The sequence below is a fragment of the Arachis hypogaea genome, chromosome 9, assembly GCF_003086295.3.
Source record: "Arachis hypogaea cultivar Tifrunner chromosome 9, arahy.Tifrunner.gnm2.J5K5, whole genome shotgun sequence".
In the NCBI taxonomy this organism is placed as follows: domain Eukaryota; kingdom Viridiplantae; phylum Streptophyta; class Magnoliopsida; order Fabales; family Fabaceae; genus Arachis; species Arachis hypogaea.
This window is the reverse complement of record NC_092044.1, coordinates 95,717,820-95,725,918: the sequence shown is the minus strand read 5'-3', so window position 1 is coordinate 95,725,918 and position 8,099 is coordinate 95,717,820. Positions and strand designations below refer to the sequence as shown.

General features: G+C 37.8%; 1 non-coding gene across 1 annotated transcript; it reads right to left on the bottom strand.

Moving 5' to 3' along the window:
* Positions 1-7,698: 7,698 nt before the first annotated feature.
* LOC112713561 (small nucleolar RNA R71) lies at positions 7,699-7,806 on the bottom strand. Its single transcript, XR_003158531.1, has one exon. It is a non-coding gene; the product is annotated as a small nucleolar RNA R71 (small nucleolar RNA).
* Between the last annotated feature and the right edge of the window lie 293 nt (positions 7,807-8,099).

Here is an 8,099-nt window from a genome sequence, read left to right as displayed (position 1 = left end):
CATGTGCCAACCCAAGAAAGGCCTTGAGTTGGTAATCCGTCTCTAAGATAGCATATTAGTGGGGGCCAATGAAGCTCATAGATGAAATTGCCACCCACTCAATGTGCTCTTAGACCGGAATTGCTTCCTCACCAACTTTCTCTTCCTCATCACTCAAATCATAACAATGAGGTTGTGAGAAGTCTACCTCCATGTCTCTCTCAAACTCAATGGGAAGAGGCTCATTAGGATCATTGAGGGGATTGATCAAGGAGGACAAAAAATCATCAATGACAGAATACTCATCTTGATCAATCTCTTTCAACTCCTCCTTTCTCTCTTCCGATTCACATACTTCCCCTTTTTCCTCTAGTCGCACTTCAAGCTCCAACCTTTCTTCTTTCCCTTGTGGCTCCATGCTCTCCTCTTCACTACAAGCCTTAGTTGATCCCTCACATTCCTCAAGAGGAATGCCTTGATCGGATGAGTGTAAGAGGATTAAGCGGCTTACCGCTTCGGCTATAGTAGCCATGAAGTGCCCTTATGTCCTTCAGAATCCTTCTTGCTCTGAGAAAATCTTGAAGGTCTTGATGGTCTTGGGTCAAGGGTGGGAAAGCTTCACATTGGGGTGAAGCGTGAGGTTCATAGTTTGGGAGAAAGGTTGTGTATGTGGCAAGTGATTTATGTTGGTGAATATCGTGAGGTGGTATATAAGAAAGTGTATGGTGGTGGTGGTGTGGTGTTTGTAAATATGATGATTGAGGGTTATGTTGGGGGGTATGGGTTATAGGCATATGGTGGTAGAGGTGTATAGTCATAGTGGAATCCACCATATCCTTGGGTTGGGTATGTGCATTGGGAAGGGTATGGCTCATTGTAGTGTAGAGGAGGTTGCTCCTCCCAAAATTGATGCTCTAATCCCATGATGCAATCTAAAATTGAAGTTATCAAACCCTACAAAATCATCACAACCAAACTCCAAACCAAGAGGGTGATAACTCAGAGAAAATTGAAAATAAAAGCTAAAGACATCAATTAACAAAAGAAGCTAAATCCTAATTAATAGCAAAATCAAACAAATAACTAAAAAGTATCTATTCATACTATTCACATATTAACAACAACCAAAATATAGCACTCATGACGCTAGCTCCCCGGCAACGGCGCCAAATTTTGATAGAGAGGCCTAGAGCGGGTTTGAAATTTATCTCAAAATAAGATTGGCGTTGTAACTATAGCTCCAAACCAAACAATTGACCAATATCAAATTTAAATCTAAAAATTTCACAATCAAAACACAATTAACCGAGAGTATTTCGTCTCCCGGGTCGTTCTCACTAGGAACTAATGCCAATGAGTGCACACAATTTTGGTTGTGGAAAGCAAGGGGGTTTTCAATGATTTAGAGCAAACAAAATAAAGGAAGCAAAGAACAAGGCAAAATTGTAATTAATAAAGCAATAAAGGAATAAAAGAACTATGTATGCAATATAAACAAGTAAAACTATAAAGTGATGAAAATGTGATTTAAAACATAAATGAAACCTTGACTTGGAATGAGTTATGAAATCCCTTTCTTGCCATAACCACAACTATGATAATTATGATGGATTAATCTCACTAAGTCAACCCTTAACATCGAAGGATAAGTCAAGTGAGCATAAGTGTTATTAATCCACACATCCTAGCTAACTTACTAATTACCTTAGTAAAAAGCTAGCGTTAGTGGAAACAATAACAACTAACAATCCAAGAATTATCACTAAATGTTAGACATTATAGCTCTAGTAATTCATATACTCATTTTTTTCCAAGCCAAGGGGTGGAAATTACCCAAAACTAAGATTGGCATTTCATCAAACACCTAATAGGCATAATCATAAAACATGGCAAAATTGGTAAATTAATGAAAGCTATGAACCATAAATGATCAAAAGTAATAAAAACAACTCAACAAACATTTGAAAGCCATCAAACATCAAATTAAACAACTAGAAGTCTAAAATTGCAAAGCAAAGTAAATATTGACAAGAGAAATAGAAATATGAGAAAGTGTAGAACAAGTGTAGTAATTAAAAGAGAAATTAAAGAAATACTTACAATGTGAATTGCAAAATCCAAAAGCAAGACTTGAAGTATAAAATGCTACAACCCTAATTAATAACCCTAAGAGAGAATTTCCTAATCTACACTACTCCTACTCCTACTATGTGTTTTTTCTACTCTAAGATGGCTCTCTTGATAAGTGTTGAATTTCCCTTGATATAGCACTCCAATTCAGCCTTCAAGCCTTCCAAAATGGGCCAAGAGGCCTCAGAAATTGCGAAGCACGTATTTCATTAATAAAATCACGTGTAGGAACCTGTGCGGATGCACAGATGTGTGCGTCCGCACGCTTGGCTGAAAATCCTCCTGTGCATACGCACAGGCACTTGTGCGCACACACACGTTGCTGTGTGTGCTTTTCCTTGTTTTCTTCATGTGTTCTCCCTTGTACATGCTTTCTTCCACTTTTGGCCATCCATTCTTGTCTCTAAGGCCTGAAGTCACTCAACAAACATGTCATGGCATCAAATGGAATAAAAGTGGAATTAAATTTCTCATTTCAAGCACAAAATTGCATGTTTTCACATTTAGGATCAAATTAGGGACCAAACACAAAAGTATGCTATTTAGGTTCTTAAGTGTAGGTTTATGTGATGAAATCCATCCGAATTGAGTCAAAATATATCAAAAAATATGGACTCATCAAACACCCGAATGCCAATTTTACATGCCAAGTTAATGAATAAAATGAAGAACAATGAGAGGAATTTGAGGAGAGAAAAAGATAGTCATGAGCTTCTAAGTTTCAAAAAAGGTCTTCTAAAGAGGTGGTTTGAGGTCCTTTTATAATGTAAGGCCATTTTAAGAAGGAGTCCCTTATCGAATGGTTATAATGTGATATTTAGTCGTACTCCTTTTATCCTAAGGCTTGTTACTAAATAAGAAAGTTGAGAGAAAATATTTTTAGGTGTTTCCATCACTTTAGGTCTTTTTAACTAGAAATGGAGGGAGTTGATTCCCACAAGTTAAGCTAAAATTCTGCTGTGGGTGTCTATGACAAGGAGATGTCTAGGTAAAATGGGTGCTCATTGATAAACCACTATTTTGTGGTTTATCGTGTGCTAAATTGAGTGGTATTTATCAATTCTCTGCATACTTATTCATACAATTTGCATGGTTTTACAAATCCTTTCCAACCTTGTTCTATGGTTGAAAACTTGCTTTCTAAACCCTTAAATTGTGTATTTTTAATTCCTCTATATACCATTCGATGCCGTGATCCGTGTGTTAAGTGCTTTAAGGCTTTATAGCGCAAGAATGGCTTAGAGAATAGAAAGGAAGCTTGCAAAAATGGAAGAAATACAAGAAACTAAAGAGGTGAGCAGCGAGGATCGGTGCGCACGCACAGCTCACACGTGCGCATGACTTGGCTCATTCCATAGTGACGCGCACGCGTACCTGATGTGGACTCGAGCCATGCGCAGAAGACCATCAACGCGTACGCATGCATGACACGTACGCGCGACATGCGCCACATGCAGAATTTGCAGAAAACGCTGTGGGTGATTTTGGGCTGAGTTTGGATCCAGTTTTCGGCCTAGAAACACATACTAGAGCCAGGGGATAGAAGGGACTCAACACAGATTCACACATTCTCATTCATTAGTTTAGTTTTTAGTTTTTGGATATTGGGGAGAAAATTACTACTTCCTTTAGGGTTCTTCAGAGATTTAGAGATTTTCTAGTTTTATGCTTTTGAGTTGGATATTGAGAAAAGTTACTACTTTCGTGAAGTTTCTATCATTCTAGTTTGTTTTCTATTCTTTTACTCTTTTATTTTCTCAATTATCTTGTTTAGAGTTATATGGATACCTTCAATTTTGGAATCAATTAATGCAAGGATACTTTTCTATTTAATTTCTTTATTTGTTGATTATTTTCAGTTAAGGTTAATTATCATGTCTCCCTTCTACTCCTTTTACATGCATGCAAAAATGGCATCCATGTCAATGGAGTAGGTTCTCAACTTCACTTTGGAGTTAATTAATAGGAGACCCTTGAGTTAGAATACTCAAGAATTAACTGGTCACTGGAAGTTGTTGGCTGGCTTTCTAGTAACTAACACTAATCCTTCCCAAGGGAGAGGATTAGGACTTGCGAATAAGAGTTGGCTCAATTACTTGACTTTTCCTTATTTAGTAAGGGGTTAACTAAGTAAAAACAACAACCTGTCACTATTACTCTTGGGAAAATCCAACAAGGATAGTGATGAGCGGATAATTTGTATACTTTTTGGCATTGTTTTTAGTATGTTTTTAGTAGGATCTAGTTAGTTTTTAGTATATTTTTATTAGTTTTTAGTTAAAATTCACTTTTCTGGACTTTACTATGAGTTTGTGTGTTTTTCTGTGATTTCAGGTATTTTCTGGCTGAAATTGAGGGACCTGAGCAAAAATCTGATTCTGAGACCAAAAAGGACTGCAGATGCTGTTGGATTCTGACCTCCCTTCACTCGAAGTGAATTTTCTGGAGCTACAGAAGCCCAATTGGCGCGCTCTCAACGGCGTTGGAAAGTAGACATCCTGGGCTTTCCAGCAATATATGATAGTCCATACTTTGCCCAAGATTTGATGGCCCAAACCGGCGTTCAAAGTCACCTCAAGAAATCCCAGCGTTAAACGCTGGAACTGGCACCCAAATGGGAGTTAAACGCCCAAACTGGCATAAAAGCTGGCGTTTAACTCCAAGAAGAGTCTCTGCACGAAAAATGCTTCATTTCTCAGCCCAAGCACACACCAAGTGGGCCCGGAAGAGGATTTTTATGTCATTTACTCATTTCTGTACACCTTAGGCTACTAGTTTTCTATAAGTAGGACCTTTGACTATTGTATTATCATCTTTGGATCTTTAAATCTTTTGATCACTTTAGATCTCTAGATCATCTTTGGACATTTTAGTTCTTAGATCATTGGGAGGCTGGCCATTCGGCCATGCCTAGACCTTATGCTTATGTATTTTCAACGGTGGAGTTTCTACACACCATAGATTAAGGTGTGGAGCTCTGCTGTACCTCGAGTATTAATGCAATTACTATTGTTCTTCCATTCAATTCCGCTTGTTCTTTATCCAAGATATCACTTGTTCTTCAACTTGATGAAGGTGATGATTGACGCCCATCACCATTCTCACCCATGAACAAAGTGACTGACAACCACTCTTGTTCTACAAACAATCAAGGCTCTAGTGAATATCTCTTGGATTCCTGATTGCACGATGCATGGTTGATCGCCTGACAACCGAGTGCTCGCCTGACAAACGAGCCAACCATTCCGTGAGATCAGAGTCTTCGTGGTATAGGCGAGAACTGATGGCAGCATTCAAGAGAATCCGGAAGGTCTGACCTTGTCTGTGGTATTCTGAGTAGGATTCAATGACTGAATGACTGTGACGTGCTTCAAACTCCTGAGGGCGGGGCGTTAGTGACAGACGCAAAAGAATCACTGGATTCTATTCCGGCCTGATTGAGAACCGACAGATGAATTCCGCTATGCTGTGACAGAGCATATGCAAATCGCTTTCACTGAGAGGATGGGAGGTAGCCACTGACAACGGTGAAACCCTTGCTTAAGCTTGCCATGAAAAGGAGTAAGAAGGATTGGATGAAGACAGTAGAAAAGCAGAGAGACGGAAGGGAAGGCATCTTCATGCGCTTATATGAAGTTCCTACCAATGAATTACATAAGTATCACTATCTTTACCTTTATGTTATTTTCGTTTATCACCATTACCATTTGAGTTTGCCTGACTAAGATTTACAAGATGACCATAGCTTGCTTCGAGTCTTAGACTAGCATTGCACTGATTCCTGGAATTCTCATTAAGAATTTTGATACCTTTTTCCACTTGATTTTCGAAAAAACACAAAAAAATTAAAAAAAATCATAAAATCAAAAAATATTTCTTGTTTGAGTCTAGTGTCTCATCATAAGTTTGGTGTCAATTGCATGTATTCATTCATGTATCTTGGTGATCTTCAAGATGTTCTTGATGATCTACTTGCTCTGGTCTTTGAGTTCAATTGACTTGATTGTTTTGTGTGTCTCATATGCATTTTCATTTTGTTAGTGTCAGTGGTATACAAACTGCTAAGTTTGGTGTCTTGCATGCATTGTTATTTGATTCTTGTTGCATTTTGATTTTTCCTTATTATTAAAAATCCAAAAAATTTTTAATTTGTGTCTTTTCAAGTCAATAATACAGAGAATTGAAGATTCAGAACATACAGCAGAGGAATTGCACAGAAAAAGCTGGGCATTCAAAACGCCCAGTGAAGAAGGACAGACTGGCGTTTAAACGCCAGCCAGGGTACCTGGTTGGGCGTTTAACGCCCAAAAGGGTAGCATTTTGGGCGTTAAACGCCAGAATGGATACCATTCTGGGCGTTTAACGCCAGGATGGCTAGAAGGGAAGATTTTGTTTTCAAATCAAATTTTTTCTAAGTTTTCAAAATCTTTTCAAAATCAAATCTTTTTCAAATCAATTTTTCAATCAAATCTTTTTCAAAATTAACTCCTTTCCTTTTTCAAAGATACTTACTATCAATTAATGATTTGATTCAACATTTCAAGTATGTTGCCTTTTCTGTTGAGAAAGGTTTAATGATTGAATCATATCTTTTCTTGTTAGTCAAGTTTTTAATATTCAAATCAAATCTTTTTAAATGTTTTTCAAATCATATCTTCTCAATCACTTTTTTTAAATCAATCATATCTTCTTAACCACATCTTTTTCAAAATAGTTTTCAATCAAATCTTTTTGATTTCTGATTTCAAAATCTTTTTCAAAAATCACTTGATTTCTTTTCCACTTTCATTTTCGAAAATTAAGTAATGTTTTTCAAAAATGCTTTCAAAATTTTCACTTAAATTTCGAAAATTACTTCCCTCCTTCTCACATCCTTCTATTTATGGACTAACACTATCCCTTAATGCAAAATTCGAACTCCATCTTCTTTGATAAAGTTCGAATTTTCCACTTCTGTCTTCTACTCTTCTTTTCCTCTGACACCTAAAGGGATCTCTATACTGTGACATAGAGGACTCCACATTTTCTTGTTCTCTTCTCTTTCTTATGAGCAGGAGCAAAGACAAAGGCATTCTTGTTGAGGCTGATCCTGAACCTGAAAGGACCTTGAAGAGAAAGCTCAGAGAAGCCAAAGCACAACTCTCTTTAGAGCACTTAACCGAATTCTTCAAAGAAGAAGAACTCATGGCAGCCGAAAACAACAACAATGCCAACAATGCAAGGAAGGTGCTGGGTGACTTTACTGCACCTACTCCCGACTTCTATGGGAGAAGCATCTCTATCCCTGCCATTGGAGCAAACAACTTTGAGCTTAAGCCTCAATTAGTTTCTCTAATGCAACAGAATTGCAAGTTCCATGGACTTCCATTGGAAGATCCTCATCAGTTTTTAGCTGAGTTCTTGCAAATCTGTGACACAGTCAAGACTAATGGGGTTGACCCTGAGGTCTACAGACTGATGCTATTCCCTTTTGCTGTAAGAGACAGAGCTAGAACATGGTTGGACTCTCAACCTAAAGAAAGCCTGGACTCTTGGGAAAAGCTAGTCAATGCCTTCTTGGCAAAGTTCTTTCCACCTCAAAAATTGAGTAAGCTTAGAGTGGAAGTCCAAACCTTCAGACAGAAGGAAGGAGAATCCCTCTATGAAGCTTGGGAAAGATACAAACAATTAATCAGAAAGTGTCCCACTGATATGCTTTCTGAATGGAGCATCATAGGTATTTTCTATGATGGTCTCTCTGAACTGTCCAAGATGTCTTTGGATAGCTCTTCTGAAGGATCTCTTCATCTGAAGAAGACGCCTACTGAAGCACAAGAACTGATTGAAATGGTTGCAAATAACCAATTCATGTACACTTCTGAAAGAAATCCTGTGAACAATGGGACTAGTCAGAAGAAAGGAGTTCTTGAGATTGACACTCTGAATGCCATATTGGCTCAGAACAAAATATTGACTCAACAAGTCAATATGATTTCTCAAAGTCTGTCTGG